Source organism: Astatotilapia calliptera, chromosome 10 (assembly GCF_900246225.1).
Source record: "Astatotilapia calliptera chromosome 10, fAstCal1.2, whole genome shotgun sequence".
NCBI classification, from domain to species: Eukaryota; Metazoa; Chordata; class Actinopteri; order Cichliformes; family Cichlidae; genus Astatotilapia; species Astatotilapia calliptera.
Genome location: NC_039311.1, coordinates 27,400,480 through 27,419,507, shown reverse-complemented (window position 1 = coordinate 27,419,507; position 19,028 = coordinate 27,400,480).

Here is a 19,028-nt window from a genome sequence, read left to right as displayed (position 1 = left end):
TATGGGAACGCCTCCTGCGTGACCAGCCCTTACAGGCTGGCTAGGTGGCCAGTGCCTCCCTATATAATAGGCTGACATAGCGTCAGATGTCATTCAAAAACCTCTTCTCGCTTCTCACAGAAGCCTGTAGACAACTGTGCTATTGGGTGCTAAAGCTAAACTGTCCACAGATTCGAGTGAACAACTCGGTCGCCGGGCGCTTTGTTCCCAGCTTTTCAGTTGTCCACTAGCATACAAGCAGTAGCAATACTGTTCTATAGCTAGTGCTGGTGCCAAGTAGCAATACTTTCACCCAGGGAAGTAGCAATATTTTCCGAAAGCGAAGTAGCAACACTTTGCTAATAAAGGTACCTCTAGCTCACCATCAGGTAGCAATACCCTTCGACGCTAGCGGCTTTTACACATTAGGTAGCAATACCTGTAGAAAAGTAGCAACACTTTTCACCCCACGTTAGCGAGGAATAGCAATATTCTCCGCACTCTGTGTCAGTCTCGCTAACGTGCGCAACCCTCTAGCTAACCATGGCTACGACGGCCAACGAAGTTGCAAAACTTGGTCCTTGCGGCAAGAAGATTTCTGCCTGGGATACACACCCCGTGTGTGCGGCATGCCTGGGTTTATCTCACGCTCAGGCTGCCTTGACACCCGCACAAGACTGTATCCACTGCGCGGCTTTCCCACGCAAACTACTCCGCCGCAGGTTAGCTCGCCAGGCTAACCTGTCGGGTGGCGACCCTTTGCTGTGTGAGGCTGCTGCGGCACAAGGAGAAATTGAGATGGCCGATGATTTGGCCGCAACGCCAGGGCCGAGCTGGGCAGAGGCAGACCCTCAGCCCATCGCGACCGCTTTCCCGTCGCTGGAAGCACACGGAGATCGTGTGTTTTTCCCCGATGCTGGAGTCACCTGGGGAGGAGATGCCAACAAGGACGGAGATGAGTCGGCTGACTCTGGCCAGAGTGAGGGGGAGAAGTCACTGTATGATCCTGATAGCCCCGCACTGGCCAGGGAAGCACTGGCTGGCGGTGATTTTTCAGCAGCTGTGCTTGGCCGTTACCACTACGCAGAGACCTCCTGTCTCAAACACAGGGGGGAGTATTTCCCCCCCCCCCCCACCCAGAGAGGCTAGCTCTGTGGGCTTGGCCCGTGAGTGGTTTAACCTGAACACAGTGGGGCTCCCTCATAGTGTTATCGACACTATTCAGTGTTCTGGAGCATCGTCTACTAGGACGCTATATGAGCACAAGTGGCGTGTGTTTGAAAGCTGGTGCTTAGAATCACAGGCCATCCCTTTTCAGTGCTCTGTGGCTGTGATTCTGTCATTTCTTCAGGCCCTGATTAATAGGGGTAAAGCCTTCTCCACCATCAAGGTGTATTTGGCAGCAATTTCAGCCTGCCATATTGGTTTTGAGGGAAAGACTGTTGGCCAACATCCCTTAATATGCCGTTTCATGAAGGGTGCACGGCGTAAATTGCCTACGTCTAGGCCGTTGGCTCCATCGTGGGACCTTCCCACAGTGTTGGCTGCGCTCTCCTTTTGCCAATTTGAACCCCTGGAACAGGTTGAGTTAAAATTTCTGTCCTTGAAGACGGCTCTATTAATTGCTTTAGCTTCTGCTAAACGTGTGGGAGAGATCCACGCTCTCTCAGTGCATCAGTCATGCATTCAGTTCTCCTCGGATAATACGAGGGTCAGTATGCAGCTCAACCCTGCCTTTGTCCCGAAGGTTGTCGGCACATGTTCACCTATAGAACTGCCGGCCTTTTGCCCACCGCCTTTCTCCTCAGAGGAGCAACAGCGGCTGCATACCTTATGTCCAGTCCGTGCTCTGCGCATTTACATGGACCGAACCCAGAGTGTCAGACGAAGTGACCGGCTGTTTGTGTCCTGGGCTAAACCACATATGGGAAAGCCTGTGTCTAAACAGCGCCTCTCCCATTGGATTGTAGGAGCAATTGCCCTGGCCTATACTAGCAGGGGCCTTCAGCCCCTTGCTGGCTTACGTGCACATTCCACTAGAGGTCTGGCGACCTCATGGGCTCTCTTTAGGGGAGTTTCTATTCAGGAGGTGTGTGCAGCTGCATGCTAGACTTCACCTCATACATTTGCTAGGTTTTACAGGTTAGATGTGACAGCACCTAACCTAGCGCGTTCAGTCCTCAGTGCAGGTTCTTCCCGGATGGGGGCCTCTCCCCTGTGAAGTGCTGTTGGGGACAGTTGTCTTCTTAACAGGCATGTCTGGCAATCCGGGAGTCATTATTTCTCCCATAGTGAAACACGAAACGAATGCTATGAAAGAGAACTTAAGGTTATGTATATAACCCCGGTTCTCTGAGTAGCATGAGTGAGTGTCTCACCAGACCGCCCTCCTTGCTATGGAAGCGAGGAAGAGGTGGGCTTGTTTTGAATGACATGTGACGCTATGTCAGCCTATTATATAGGGAGGCACTGGCCCGTCCTGACATGGGCGTCACCTAGCCAGCCTGTAAGGGCTGGCGTAATGGTATTTGACCTTCTGATAAGGTCACGCAGGAGGCGTTCCCATAGTGAGACACTCACTCATGCTACTTAGAGAACCGGGGTTACATAGATAACCTTAAGTTTTTAGCCTCTGTTTTTTGTCCTCAGATCTCCCGACGCCCCTCGCGATGCCCCTCCTTCTTCGACTAACCCTCTGCATAGGAGCCGTGAGAGCCAGGAACTTGTGAGTTTTGTATGTCCACTCAGGCATCATTCATACCTGGTCTGTAGGAAGTTCCTGTCAGAAGGAGGTGGCACCGCGAGGGCGTCGAGGGGCGGAAGGCGGTGCCTTAGTGCCTCTCTCCTTCTGACATTGTAAAGGGACCCTAACTTTATTACTTTTTTAATACTAAGATATATATATATATATATGTATGTATATGTTTTTTGTCCTCAGATGAGGTTTGAAGTGTCTGTGTGGTGCAGCTGGTCTGGTCTGTCTCTGTACAGTCGAGGCTGCACCCACCTATAAAAGGTGGAGGCTCACCAGGACATGCACACCTCACAAGTTCCCGGCTCTCTCGACTCGGTTGAAGACGGGTTTCTAGAAGAAGGCGAGGGCAGTGAGGCACAGTCCCCCGTCCCTCGACGCCCCTCGCGATGCCCCTCCTTCTTGGACTAACCCTCTTCAGAGGAGCCGTGAGAGCCAGGAACTTGTGAGTTTTGTATGTCCAGTCAGGCATCATTCATACCTGGTGTGTAGGAAGTTCCTGTCAGAAGGAGGGGGCACCGCGAGGGCGTCGAGGGGCGGAAGGCGGTGCCTTAGTGCCTCCCTCCTTCTGACATTGTAAAGGAACCCTAACTTTATTATTTTTTTAATAGTAAGATAGATATATATATATATATATATATGTATATGTTTTTTGTCCTCAGATGAGGTTTGAAGTGTCTGTGTGGTGCAGCTGGTCTGGTCTGTCTCTGTACAGTCGAGGCTGCACCCACCTATAAAAGGTGGAGGCTCACCAGGACATGCACACCTCACAAGTTCCCGGCTCTCTCGACTCGGTTGAAGACGGGTTTCTTGGAGAAGGGGAGGGCAGTGAGGCACAGTCCCCCGTCCCCCGACGCCCCTCGCGATGCCCCTCCTTCTTCGACTAACCCTCTGCATAGGAGCCGTGAGAGCCAGGAACTTGTGAGTTTTGTATGTCCACTCAGGCATCATTCATACCTGGTCTGTAGGAAGTTCCTGTCAGAAGGAGGTGGCACCGCGAGGGCGTCGAGGGGCGGAAGGCGGTGCCTTAGTGCCTCCCTCCTTCTGACATTGTAAAGGGACCCTAACTTTATTACTTTTTTAATAGTAAGATATATATATATATATGTATATATATGTTTGTATGTATGTATGTATATGTTGTTTGTCCTCAGATGAGGTTTGAAGTGTCTGTGTGGTGCAGCTGGTCTGGTCTGTCTCTGTACAGTCGAGGCTGCACCCACCTATAAAAGGTGGAGGCTCACCAGGACATGCACACCTCACAAGTTCCCGGCTCTCTCGACTCTGTTGAAGACGGGTTTCTTGGAGAAGGAGAGGGCAGTGAGGCACAGTCCCCCGTCCCCCGACGCCCCTCGCGATGCCCCTCCTTCTTGGACTAACCCTCTGCATAGGAGCCGTGAGAGCCAGGAACTTGTGAGTTTTGTATGTCCACTCAGGCATCATTCATACCTGGTGTGTAGGAAGTTCCTGTCAGAAGGAGGGGGCACCGCGAGGGCGTCGAGGGGCGGAAGGCGGTGCCTTAGTGCCTCCCTCCTTCTGACATTGTAAAGGAACCCTAACTTTATTATTTTTTTAATAGTAAGATATATATATATATATGTATGTATATGTTTTTTGTCCTCAGATGAGGTTTGAAGTGTCTGTGTGGTGCAGCTGGTCTGGTCTGTCTCTGTACAGTCGAGGCTGCACCCACCTATAAAAGGTGGAGGCTCACCAGGACATGCACACCTCACAAGTTCCCGGCTCTCTCGACTCGGTTGAAGACGGGTTTCTTGGAGAAGGGGAGGGCAGTGAGGCACAGTCCCCCGTCCCCCGACGCCCCTCGCGATGCCCCTCCTTCTTCGACTAACCCTCTGCATAGGAGCCGTGAGAGCCAGGAACTTGTGAGTTTTGTATGTCCACTCAGGCATCATTCATACCTGGTGTGTAGGAAGTTCCTGTCAGAAGGAGGGGGCACCGCGAGGGCGTCGAGGGGCGGAAGGCGGTGCCTTAGTGCCTCCCTCCTTCTGACATTGTAAAGGAACCTTAACTTTATTATTTTTTTAATAGTAAGATATATATATATATATATATATATATATATATATATATATATGTATGTATGTATATGTTTTTTGTCCTCAGATGAGGTTTGAAGTGTCTGTGTGGTGCAGCTGGTCTGGTCTGTCTCTGTACAGTCGAGGCTGCACCCACCTATAAAAGGTGGAGGCTCACCAGGACATGCACACCTCACAAGTTCCCGGCTCTCTCGACTCTGTTGAAGACGGGTTTCTTGGAGAAGGGGAGGGCAGTGAGGCACAGTCCCCCGTCCCCCGACGCCCCTCGCGATGCCCCTCCTTCTTCGACTAACCCTCTGCATAGGAGCCGTGAGAGCCAGGAACTTGTGAGTTTTGTATGTCCACTCAGGCATCATTCATACCTGGTGTGTAGGAAGTTCCTGTCAGAAGGAGGGGGCACCGCGAGGGCGTCGAGGGGCGGAAGGCGGTGCCTTAGTGCCTCCCTCCTTCTGACATTGTAAAGGAACCCTAACTTTATTTTTTTTTTAATACTAAGATATATATATATATATGTATATATATGTTGTATGTATGTATGTATATGTTGTTTGTCCTCAGATGAGGTTTGAAGTGTCTGTGTGGTGCAGCTGGTCTGGTCTGTCTCTGTACAGTCGAGGCTGCACCCACCTATAAAAGGTGGAGGCTCACCAGGACATGCACACCTCACAAGTTCCCGGCTCTCTCGACTCGGTTGAAGACGGCTTTCTAGAAGAAGGCGAGGGCAGTGAGGCACAGTCCCCCGTCCCTCGACGCCCCTCGCGATGCCCCTCCTTCTTGGACTAACCCTCTTCAGAGGAGCCGTGAGAGCCAGGAACTTGTGAGTTTTGTATGTCCAGTCAGGCATCATTCATACCTGGTGTGTAGGAAGTTCCTGTCAGAAGGAGGGGGCACCGCGAGGGCGTCGAGGGGCGGAAGGCGGTGCCTTAGTGCCTCCCTCCTTCTGACATTGTAAAGGAACCTTAACTTTATTATTTTTTTAATAGTAAGATATATATATATATATATATATATATATATATATGTATGTATGTATGTATATGTTTTTTGTCCTCAGATGAGGTTTGAAGTGTCTGTGTGGTGCAGCTGGTCTGGTCTGTCTCTGTACAGTCGAGGCTGCACCCACCTATAAAAGGTGGAGGCTCACCAGGACATGCACACCTCACAAGTTCCCGGCTCTCTCGACTCTGTTGAAGACGGGTTTCTTGGAGAAGGGGAGGGCAGTGAGGCACAGTCCCCCGTCCCCCGACGCCCCTCGCGATGCCCCTCCTTCTTCGACTAACCCTCTGCATAGGAGCCGTGAGAGCCAGGAACTTGTGAGTTTTGTATGTCCACTCAGGCATCATTCATACCTGGTGTGTAGGAAGTTCCTGTCAGAAGGAGGGGGCACCGCGAGGGCGTCGAGGGGCGGAAGGCGGTGCCTTAGTGCCTCCCTCCTTCTGACATTGTAAAGGAACCCTAACTTTATTATTTTTTTAATAGTAAGATAGATATATATATATATATGTATGTATATGTTTTTTGTCCTCAGATGAGGTTTGAAGTGTCTGTGTGGTGCAGCTGGTCTGGTCTGTCTCTGTACAGTCGAGGCTGCACCCACCTATAAAAGGTGGAGGCTCACCAGGACATGCACACCTCACAAGTTCCCGGCTCTCTCGACTCGGTTGAAGACGGGTTTCTTGGAGAAGGGGAGGGCAGTGAGGCACAGTCCCCCGTCCCCCGACGCCCCTCGCGATGCCCCTCCTTCTTCGACTAACCCTCTGCATAGGAGCCGTGAGAGCCAGGAACTTGTGAGTTTTGTATGTCCACTCAGGCATCATTCATACCTGGTGTGTAGGAAGTTCCTGTCAGAAGGAGGGGGCACCGCGAGGGCGTCGAGGGGCGGAAGGCGGTGCCTTAGTGCCTCCCTCCTTCTGACATTGTAAAGGAACCCTAACTTTATTTTTTTTTTTAATACTAAGATATATATATATATATGTATATATATGTTTGTATGTATGTATGTATATGTTGTTTGTCCTCAGATGAGGTTTGAAGTGTCTGTGTGGTGCAGCTGGTCTGGTCTGTCTCTGTACAGTCGAGGCTGCACCCACCTATAAAAGGTGGAGGCTCACCAGGACATGCACACCTCACAAGTTCCCGGCTCTCTCGACTCGGTTGAAGACGGGTTTCTTGGAGAAGGGGAGGGCAGTGAGGCACAGTCCCCCGTCCCCCGACGCCCCTCGCGATGCCCCTCCTTCTTCGACTAACCCTCTGCATAGGAGCCGTGAGAGCCAGGAACTTGTGAGTTTTGTATGTCCACTCAGGCATCATTCATACCTGGTGTGTAGGAAGTTCCTGTCAGAAGGAGGGGGCACCGCGAGGGCGTCGAGGGGCGGAAGGCGGTGCCTTAGTGCCTCCCTCCTTCTGACATTGTAAAGGAACCCTAACTTTATTATTTTTTTTAATACTAAGATATATATATATATATATGTGTATATATATGTTTGTATGTATGTATGTATATGTTGTTTGTCCTCAGATGAGGTTTGAAGTGTCTGTGTGGTGCAGCTGGTCTGGTCTGTCTCTGTACAGTCGAGGCTGCACCCACCTATAAAAGGTGGAGGCTCACCAGGACATGCACACCTCACAAGTTCCCGGCTCTCTCGACTCGGTTGAAGACAGCTTTCTAGAAGAAGGCGAGGGCAGTGAGGCACAGTCCCCCGTCCCTCGACGCCCCTCGCGATGCCCCTCCTTCTTGGACTAACCCTCTTCAGAGGAGCCGTGAGAGCCAGGAACTTGTGAGTTTTGTATGTCCAGTCAGGCATCATTCATACCTGGTCTGTAGGAAGTTCCTGTCAGAAGGAGGTGGCACCGCGAGGGCGTCGAGGGGCGGAAGGCGGTGCCTTAGTGCCTCCCTCCTTCTGACATTGTAAAGGGACCCTAACTTTATTACTTTTTTAATAGTAAGATAGATATATATATATATGTATGTATATGTTTTTTGTCCTCAGATGAGGTTTGAAGTGTCTGTGTGGTGCAGCTGGTCTGGTCTGTCTCTGTACAGTCGAGGCTGCACCCACCTATAAAAGGTGGAGGCTCACCAGGACATGCACACCTCACAAGTTCCCGGCTCTCTCGACTCGGTTGAAGACGGGTTTCTAGAAGAAGGCGAGGGCAGTGAGGCACAGTCCCCCGTCCCTCGACGCCCCTCGCGATGCCCCTCCTTCTTGGACTAACCCTCTGCATAGGAGCCGTGAGAGCCAGGAACTTGTGAGTTTTGTATGTCCACTCAGGCATCATTCATACCTGGTGTGTAGGAAGTTCCTGTCAGAAGGAGGGGGCACCGCGAGGGCGTCGAGGGGCGGAAGGCGGTGCCTTAGTGCCTCCCTCCTTCTGACATTGTAAAGGAACCTTAACTTTATTATTTTTTTAATAGTAAGATATATATATATATATATATATATATATATATATGTATGTATGTATATGTTTTTTGTCCTCAGATGAGGTTTGAAGTGTCTGTGTGGTGCAGCTGGTCTGGTCTGTCTCTGTACAGTCGAGGCTGCACCCACCTATAAAAGGTGGAGGCTCACCAGGACATGCACACCTCACAAGTTCCCGGCTCTCTCGACTCTGTTGAAGACGGGTTTCTTGGAGAAGGGGAGGGCAGTGAGGCACAGTCCCCCGTCCCCCGACGCCCCTCGCGATGCCCCTCCTTCTTCGACTAACCCTCTGCATAGGAGCCGTGAGAGCCAGGAACTTGTGAGTTTTGTATGTCCACTCAGGCATCATTCATACCTGGTGTGTAGGAAGTTCCTGTCAGAAGGAGGGGGCACCGCGAGGGCGTCGAGGGGCGGAAGGCGGTGCCTTAGTGCCTCCCTCCTTCTGACATTGTAAAGGAACCCTAACTTTATTATTTTTTTAATAGTAAGATAGATATATATATATATGTATGTATATGTTTTTTGTCCTCAGATGAGGTTTGAAGTGTCTGTGTGGTGCAGCTGGTCTGGTCTGTCTCTGTACAGTCGAGGCTGCACCCACCTATAAAAGGTGGAGGCTCACCAGGACATGCACACCTCACAAGTTCCCGGCTCTCTCGACTCGGTTGAAGACGGCTTTCTTGGAGAAGGGGAGGGCAGTGAAGCACAGTCCCCCGTCCCTCGACGCCCCTCGCGATGCCCCTCCTTCTTGGACTAACCCTCTGCATAGGAGCCGTGAGAGCCAGGAACTTGTGAGTTTTGTATGTCCAGTCAGGCATCATTCATACCTGGTGTGTAGGAAGTTCCTGTCAGAAGGAGGGGGCACCGCGAGGGCGTCGAGGGGCGGAAGGCGGTGCCTTAGTGCCTCCCTCCTTCTGACATTGTAAAGGAACCCTAACTTTATTTTTTTTTTTAATACTAAGATATATATATATATATGTATATATATGTTTGTATGTATGTATGTATGTATATGTTGTTTGTCCTCAGATGAGGTTTGAAGTGTCTGTGTGGTGCAGCTGGTCTGGTCTGTCTCTGTACAGTCGAGGCTGCACCCACCTATAAAAGGTGGAGGCTCACCAGGACATGCACACCTCACAAGTTCCCGGCTCTCTCGACTCGGTTGAAGACAGGTTTCTTGGAGAAGGGGAGGGCAGTGAGGCACAGTCCCCCGTCCCCCGACGCCCCTCGCGATGCCCCTCCTTCTTGGACTAACCCTCTTCAGAGGAGCCGTGAGATCCAGGAACTTGTGAGTTTTGTATGTCCAGTCAGGCATCATTCATACCTGGTCTGTAGGAAGTTCCTGTCAGAAGGAGGTGGCACCGCGAGGGCGTCGAGGGGCGGAAGGCGGTGCCTTAGTGCCTCCCTCCTTCTGACATTGTAAAGGGACCCTAACTTTATTACTTTTTTAATAGTAAGATATATATATATATATATATATGTATGTATATGTTTTTTGTCCTCAGATGAGGTTTGAAGTGTCTGTGTGGTGCAGCTGGTCTGGTCTGTCTCTGTACAGTCGAGGCTGCACCCACCTATAAAAGGTGGAGGCTCACCAGGACATGCACACCTCACAAGTTCCCGGCTCTCTCGACTCGGTTGAAGACGGGTTTCTTGGAGAAGGGGAGGGCAGTGAGGCACAGTCCCCCGTCCCCCGACGCCCCTCGCGATGCCCCTCCTTCTTCGACTAACCCTCTGCATAGGAGCCGTGAGAGCCAGGAACTTGTGAGTTTTGTATGTCCACTCAGGCATCATTCATACCTGGTGTGTAGGAAGTTCCTGTCAGAAGGAGGGGGCACCGCGAGGGCGTCGAGGGGCGGAAGGCGGTGCCTTAGTGCCTCCCTCCTTCTGACATTGTAAAGGAACCCTAACAATATTCTTTTTTTTAATAGTAAGATATATAAGTATGGACAGTGAACATTTTAAGCCCACTCGGCAGCGACAGATGGCCACCCCTTCCTGAGCCTGGTTCTGTCGGAGGTTTCTCCCCGTTAAAAGGGAGTTTTTCCTCCCCACCGTCGCCAAGTGCTTGCTCATAGGGGATTTTTTTTGGGCTTTTTTTTTTAAACCAACTGCTGATAAGTTCACTGGCATCAAGTTTAGGACTCTGCAAACATTTAAATGGATAATTCGTCATCAAGTGAGGAATGATCCATTTAAATCATATTTGAGAGTCACATATATTTGTATATAAATATGATTCGTTGGACAATAAGGCCAATCACAGACTAATTTGGACAATTGGGAAAAATTAAATAACTAAAAAAAATTGGATAAAATGCATGTGTCATTGTTTCATATTGATTTCAAATAACATACCATTTGATTTCAACATATTTTTTTTACACTTGCAGTGGTGTTATTTTGTTATGATCCTGTTCATTTTAAATCTAAATCTAAATCATCTAAATAGAAATGGAAAACTAGAAAAATTAAAAATATAGCTTTACTAATCTGAAAGTTATTTGTCATTGGATCCATCATTCCCACAGTGGAAACACATCATTTCATATTATGTTCAATTCAGTAGTTAAAAGTATAAAATTTAATAATGTCTATTTTTAGTTTACTATTTTAATAAACACATTTTTTAGTCTTTTAGAAACACTAACATCATACATATCCAAATATGAAGCAATGTTTTAACTCCCATTTACATACAGACCTGTGGCCAACTTTATAAACCATTTTGAATTTTTTCCAGCTGAGGCGTTCAAAATAGATATACTTTTGATTGTCACAGTGTAATTTGGGCAGCTGCCTGCCTAATATAACATAACGTCACCACAATATTTTACATTAAATGAGGAAATGTATCTTTGTTTCCTCAGCTAAGACTGCTTTGCTGCTGTAGCTTGTGTTTACATGTATGTTGAGAGTGACATCCGATTTAAAAGCAAGAAGCAAAAGCCACTGAGCACCATCAGTCAGCACAGAGGCAATGCTACAAATTTAAGTAACGAAGGTCAATTCTTTGTGTATGTACATGCACAGAGCACATGTGCACACGGTTGTGCAGATTAACTCACAGATGTATATGACAACTCACGTTTGTGGCATTGACATTGTTTTCCAATCTTAAATGTAATACATACATTTCCGTCATTGGCCATAATTCTTGCAAGGAAGGGACTCAAAGGTCACAAGTTATTAAATAAAATTTATTAAACACACCATTAAAAGAAGTTCACTATTCACTCCTTAAACATCATAGCTAGCAGCAGTTATTTATATCTATGAAAGAGAGAGCTTAATTGTTTGATTAAGCTTGACTGGAATGTCAGCTCCACACTGTGGCTGGTTGATTAAATAAGTTGGGGGAGCAAAAGTAAAATGAGCTACTTGTGGGATACTATTTAACTTGGGTTGGGTTGGGTAAGCTGCTCATTTTATGCTCATTTTACTTTTCAGATGCTGTCAAGCCTGGCAGTTTGGTGTAATTGTTAGCCTAGTAATTCATAGTAATATATTTCTCACACACAACCTCAACCTCTGCCTCTCCATGTGAGCAGAGACGCAGCAGCATCTTGTTTCTACAGGAAGCCTGATTAAAATGTGAGGCATTTATACGGTGTACAAGATTAATAACAAATATTCACTGTCTGCAAACCATACCAGGGTGGACTATTCGTTTTCCCAGTGGGTCACACGAAAAACTGAGACTGGTGTGGAGGCTCAAACTAATAAGCTGAACTCAGTTCTAATCAGTATTAATTTTATTTCTTCATAAACTGCTACTGGCATGAGTGCATATTACAACTTCACTGCCACAGTATTCCTTGTTTTCCTTACACACAGACCTTATAGGAGGTAATTGAGAGAAAAAAGAGGGGAGGATGGAGTGGGTGAGTAATGTCATTAGGTGAGGTCATTTGGGATATTTTATGGCAATGAAGCGGAAAATTATTGAACTTTAAACTGGATACATTTAAAATTGCATTGTTTTTCTGATGCAGCTTGTATTTTATGCAAAACATGTTAAATCTTGTGGGAATGTTCACTTTCAATACATTTCAGTTATGCAGTGCTGAGTGTCAGACATGCTAAGGCAGCGGTCCCCAACCCTCGGACCGGTACCGGTCCGTGAGTCGTTTGGTACCGGGCCGCGAGAGTTGAGGCTCAGGTATGAAATGTGTGGTTTTCAGTGTTTTTATCAGTTTTCAGCGTTATTTTGTTATCGTTTTTATCGTTAACTCAGTTTTCCTGGGTCTTTTCACGTGTGTTATGAATAAATCTTCTTTTTTTCGGTACCGGTACTAGTTTTATTTTGTTGTATTTATCCGCGACACCTTAAAGGCTGGTCCGTGAAAATATTGTCGGGCATAAACCGGTGCGTGGCGCAAAAAAGGTTGGGAACCGCTGTGCTAAGGCACATGTAATGAAATAACTTGTTTGAGCTTTTGTAAAGAGTTCATTTCTAAATGTTTACACAAATGAGACTTCTCACCTTGGTTACTGTTTCAGCTTCACAAAGGCTTCAGTGTTATAATGAAGAAAAAGGAGCATCACTTCAATACATCAGCCGTGTTGTCAGTGATGTAATTTGAGATTTTGCTGGAAGAAGGAGATGTGAGTAAGGTCTTTATGTTTCTGCTTGGACCTTCTGTCCCTGCAACCCAAACCCAGATAAGCAGCAAGATATGGATAGATGGATGAGTAGATGTCCTTCTGACATAATTATGTCATGAAGAAACATGAAAAAATAGTTTAACCAGTGCACTTTAGGTCTTAAAAACATGAACAGCATCTCTTAAATATATGCATCCATTTTTATCTCAAGTCTCAAGCATTTCCTTAAAACCATATCAACACAATCCAGTGAAGTGAATTAACAGTTTCTCCAAAGACAGCTGCTACATGCAAAGGAATCAAAATTCACAATGCCATCTTCTCAATTCTGTTGGAAAAATATGTCCCATAATTTTTTAAATGGTTAAGAGACAGAACAAATAACCATGTCTAATGTAGCATCTGTGATTTAAACGAAACACAAAACTGTATCAGTTTTCAATTGAGTACGTTTTGTATGATTTTGCAAATTTAAAAAAAAGCACCATGATCTACTTTAAGGAACACAAGCAGGATATTTTGGAGTGACCTGACTTGAAAACTCTGCAGGTGGATATTAAAAATGCTGCATCTTCTGCAAAGCAGCCTAAAAATATCCAACAACATCAAAAGTGCTTCACTGAAAAGTGGGTGAAATTTTTTTAATCAGTAATGAAAAGAATGCACAAGTTGATATGAATATCACAAGGTCTGCTAGCTAAGGGTGTTGCAATCTAGAAACACTGTTGTCTCTTCCTCTAACTTGGAGCAGTTATCATCACAGTGCAACTTCACCCTCAGCTCTGAGCAAAACTGCTACAAAATGTGCATGGTGCAGAAAAGGAGAGAGGCGATGGATGTGTGAGGCAGAAAACAGGATTCAGAAAAATGCTGAGCTCTGCAGGCTTCAGGAGTAGACTCAGAGTGCACAACCACAAATGGTTCTTTCTAGTTGGAGCTCTTTTCCCCTCCATACATTACTGAGGTGCTGAACCATGGTGGTGGTCCAGACCTTTTTTAATTTGTGCCCTCAGCCCTGGGGACTTAGTGACTGAAAGACTGCTAAACCTCTGCTGGTCACTGTAGATAGTCGCAAAGGAAATAATCTGAACTGTTGAGCTGTTTTATCATAACTGAAAAACATGCAGTAGCTAGGAAGAAATATTCTCCATTAGCATTAATTTAAAAAACTGAGCACAATAAGGTCGGTTGTCAGAAGAAGCAGGCACCCTTGGCTCCCTGGCACACCGAGCTGAAGACATGGTCTCTCTTCTCATTTGACCTGTGCACAGTGGACCATAAATGAGCTGTTTACTTTTTTATCTCTACAATATCTCAGGTAATATCTACATTTGCATCAAGTGAGGCAACAGTGCAGTTTCTCTCCTGTATGGATTCTCTGATGAACAGACAGGGGCACACTCGGAACAAACACTTGTTATGTCTGCCTGAATGTTTTGTCATGTTCGCATGTATTATGAGGTCAACATCCTCTTTAAAACAAGCACAGCAAACACAGCAGAAGTTTATCTCAGTGTGAGATTGTAAATGATTAGATATTCTTCATGGATGTTGCACATGCTGCCAAGTACTCTTCAGAGACAGCAGCGACCTGACTGGAGGCTCCGCGGCATGCCTTCATCTTCTTATTCTTTATTTACATGTGCAGAAGCAGAGAAGTCTGATTCCAGCAGTGCATGCTGGGAAACGCTGTCTGTAGACTGTAAGCACCATTAGTCAACGCTGTGCGCGAATGCTCCCCTCCCGCCAATTTCCTGAGATAGACTCAGCGGCGTGTGGAGCAGACATGCAAAAAGATCCAGTCGCACCAAAGCATTATAGAATACAGATACATCAAAAGAAATACCATCACAAGTCACAAGACTCAGAACACAAAACTACCAAGAAAATCTATGACGTTGGAGAATTATCATTAAACAGTTCGCAGCGTTCCTCACAGCACTCAGTAGCAATTAGTCCACATTTGCTCCGTGTTTTTAAACAGTTTGCTAAAGAGATTTAAAAGCCTTTTCAAGGACATTTTAAAAGTTTGAAACCAGTCAGCTAACTTTTGACAGCTGTACCGACCAGTTTCCTCCAGTCTATGTAGCAGACTGTTTTATCCTAAAAGAAAATGGAGAGAGGAGACGGACGACAAAATGATGTTGGTGTAGGGGTCGATGAACTCCATTTTACACTGCTGCAAATCGTTCTGTTGTGCGGTCTATTGATTGAAGAAAACCTCTGTGTTCTGGGTCAATTTATTAATCGGCTGCCACATGATATTGACGGGGACAACCGTCAGAATGACGAGGAAGAGGAAGATGAGGAGGTGGTTGATGTTCCAGTAGAAGGCATCGAAAGAAATCCATCTCTAATAAAAGCAGCAGGAACAAACCCAGGAAACAAATACTCAGAAGGAAAAAGTGAAAAACAATAGCGTGTCCCATCCAGAGCAACATTTGGAAATTTGACATTTCAAATCTACACATGCTGCTCCCTCTGGTGGTTACTGCACTACATCCAGACCTTTACTGAGTTTACAGAAAATGTTGCACTGATGAATTATGTAAACAAAGTAACACAATGCCCTTTCAAATAAATATGCTAACAGTAGACTAAGCTTTCATTTTTCTTTCATTAACTTAACTATAAATTAGCATAAATAAATATCAGACACCTAATTAACCTGTTAAGCCCCAAAGGGCTTTCTGAGCTTCCTGCTCAAAAATGACATGTCCAAAATAAATGGAGTATTTCTCTGCAATTACAAACTGTAAACAATCGTGGTATCAAAACAAGGCTAACACTTGTGAGATTCCATCAGAGGTGTAAATATTACACCAGATGTTACTGTGTGAAAGTTACTGAGGCTGGAACACAGAAAAAGTAAGTAGATCTTTTCCTTCACCTAATTTATTTATTTATTTTTTAGCATATAAACTCTTTAAAATGTGCTTTTGTTCACATTTTAATCCACTAAGTCAGTAATAATCAACATATAAACATCATCTGTGCAAAGATGTATGCTTCTGAAGTGAAACAGTGAAAAATGACTGCACTTTTAATAAATACATATTCAGGCATTCTGCAGTTTGTCCAATTTTGGAAAACTTTGGACACCATGTGTGCTGCCATACAGCAGAAATGATCCCCAGCGGCCTTTTATTATCACACTAAACCTTGAAGAAGGCTAAATCTTGCATTGGAGTAAGTAGTTCGTATCTCTCCCACACGTTTCATTAGATATTAGTGAGTATCAGAAGCATGCCATCTAGTCTAACCTCCCTGGTACCTCTCCTAGCCTGTGCAACATGGGCTTCCTCCCATCTGTAGGGTTGCAGGGAGACCTAATGCTTGCTTCACCTTTACATAATATCACCCCTTATCATAAAACTGAGTGACTTCATGTCTGTCACGTTCCTGGGTCTATTGACCCAGCGTTTTGAGGTTTAGTTTATTTGGATGTTATGTTTAAGTTCTTTAGGTTATCTGAGCTCATTTGTTTATTTCAATTCCCCTTGTGTCTTCTACAGCTGTGTTTTAGTCTCCCTTTGCCCTTTATGTGTTCAAGCTGTATGTCTTATGTCAAGTGTCTATTGTCATGTCTGCGTCGCATGTTTCCTGTTTTATTTTGAAAGTCTGTGTCCTATGTCAGTGTAGTCAGATCTGCTTCCTTTGTCTCCTCATGTCAGTCTAGTGTCAGCTGTTTTCCCCGTGTGTTTTCACTCCCCCTAATCACCCTTGTGTGTATTTAGTCTGTGTGTTTCTGTTCATTCTTTGTCAGGTCGTCTGTCGTTCACGGCATGTTCTCCATACCATGTTTCTAGGTTTTTCCATGTTCTTTGTTTAGTTCTCCCAGTTTAGGTTTATGTTAATTTTGCTTCGGTTTGCCTTGTCCTTTGTTTTTACCTTTTACCGGCCTCATTAAACGGCTCACCTTTTGTTAACATTCAAGTTTTGTTCCCTATTCCTTGGAGTCTGCGTTTTGGGTCTTTTTTGTCAACCCCTACAGTCTGCTTTGGCCAGATTGTGACAATGTCTAATTTTTACAAACATTAACTGAGCACAAAAAGTGAGACAGTTAGTGCTTGGTCATTTTTTTCTCTTTGTTGTAAACATGCTTCTTGGCAATAAATCTTATACTGCTGGAAAGCCTGTTTATTTCCCCTCAAATGGTGTCACATTTGTAAGGAAAATATGGGTTGTGGCCATGAAAAAGTAGGAGCCTCAGTAACATGTGGAAGAACCATACACAGCCACAACAGCCTGGCACCTCCTCCTCATGCTGGTCACCAGCAGTGTGTGACTGAGGTTGCGTTGGTCACTGTGTTAAGTGGAGTTGAAATCAGCCATCAACATGTGTGGCCTTGTTTTGTTTGTTACATTTTTGGAAAAACCAAACTGCAGGTACAGAGAGTGTTTCAACAACAGCATGTCATCGATATCTATGATTAACTACTTATTCCAAGACCAAACCAAGTTCCCAAATAATATACTAAAAGATATTCTGAGTGTAGATAACATCCGAGATGTGGGGCCTAAATACCCCCATTATGAAGTTTTACCAGAGTATTGCACTCAAGCTTGTATCTTGTTCTGACTTCCACAAGTTCATTTTTAGATCAGATTTATCCTCAAGCCCCAAACACAGTCATTTTATCCTGTTTTCCTACAACAGAAGTTTTCTACACTTACACGACACATTTTGACACACTGAATGCTTTTATTTTCAAACGTGTCGATCCAGGAAAGCCAAATGGAAAACATAAAGTATAGATCTGATTTGAACAATAGAGTCAGCATCTAAGTAATCAAAAGGTTTTTAGCCCATGAAGCAGTTCAGCAAACATGTAAAGCAGCAAAAATGCACTTTAGGTAGTAAAGTGTTTTAAATAACCAATTACTGATGAAAGACTCACCCTAGTTTCCTTAAGTTAATTTATTTTATTCAGCCAGAAAGGAAAAATAAATCATGAGGAATACTTTAAACTTTATATAAAACACTCATGGAGAGGTGTGAACATAAACCAAACAGCCAACAGGTGGTATCTACTAAGTGACAAATGGCGCCATCTTGTGGCCTCTTTCTGTCACTATAATTCATTCAAAGCTTGAATTATGGAATTTGTGGAAAATGCTTCACCTGTAAAAGTTTAAAAGTCACCAGTGACATTTTTCCCCAGCAGAATGTTCAACAGCTTCATCAGAATGAACCAAAGTCGATGACGTCACAAGAGTCAGAACACAGAGCTACCAAGAAAATCCATGACGTTCATCTCTGCATCGTTTAGTTTGGATGTAGTTGGTGGAGAAATATCATTAAACAGTTTGCAGCGTTCCTCACAGCACTCAGTGGACACTGGGCTTGGACACAGTCAAATCAGTATGTGGGATAGCTGGCTGCTCAAATAAGTGTTCTCCTTTTTCATACCAGGCTCATCCTCCACCTGTGATTCCTCCCCTGTTCCCTTTTTTTTCTTTGTCTACTGTAGTTATTTTATAAACACAAAATTAGCTCAGGTTCAGAGAACAATTCCAAAATCTTGATGGTAACAAAAATACCAAAAAATTGTTCTTTTAAGCTGTATAGCCAAGATCTTTTGCTGTAAATGACCACATCCGTTGATAGAAGTCATTTGTAATGACAGGTAAGAACATTTAAGAAAGATGAGGTGGAAGAGGAAGGGTTAGATCCTTCACCTTTTATCTTTGCATTTTTATTTTCATTTTATTGTAATTCTGAGCATTTTGTTGTTCCTTTTGGTGTTTTGGGAAACTGTAAATATTGACCAAGAGACAATAATAATAATAACATAATAATCATAATTATAATAATTAATAGTATTAGAACATTTTCCTGTTTCTCTGTTTCATGGGGGCTTTCGTCCTGGGTTTCTCTTGTGTGTCCAGTAACCTGATGTACTGAGTGCGTGCAGCTCTGTTTTAAATCACACTAAAAGTTAGGATCTGTACGAAACACCGGAGATGTTTGACTAAATATCACCCCGATATTTAAAGCCAGCATCTTTAAATGCATTTGCAAGATAAGGATTTTTTTGTGGAACATTACTTCCAAAAGGGAGATGGAGAAAAGACAGAGATTAGTAGATAAATAGAAATAGAAAGTATCTGTACTTACTCCCCCGGCTACAATCAGTCATGCTTGCCATGAGGGTGCAGGGTCTGGATGTGCATGCACACTTTTGATTAGCAGCTGACTCTTCTCTG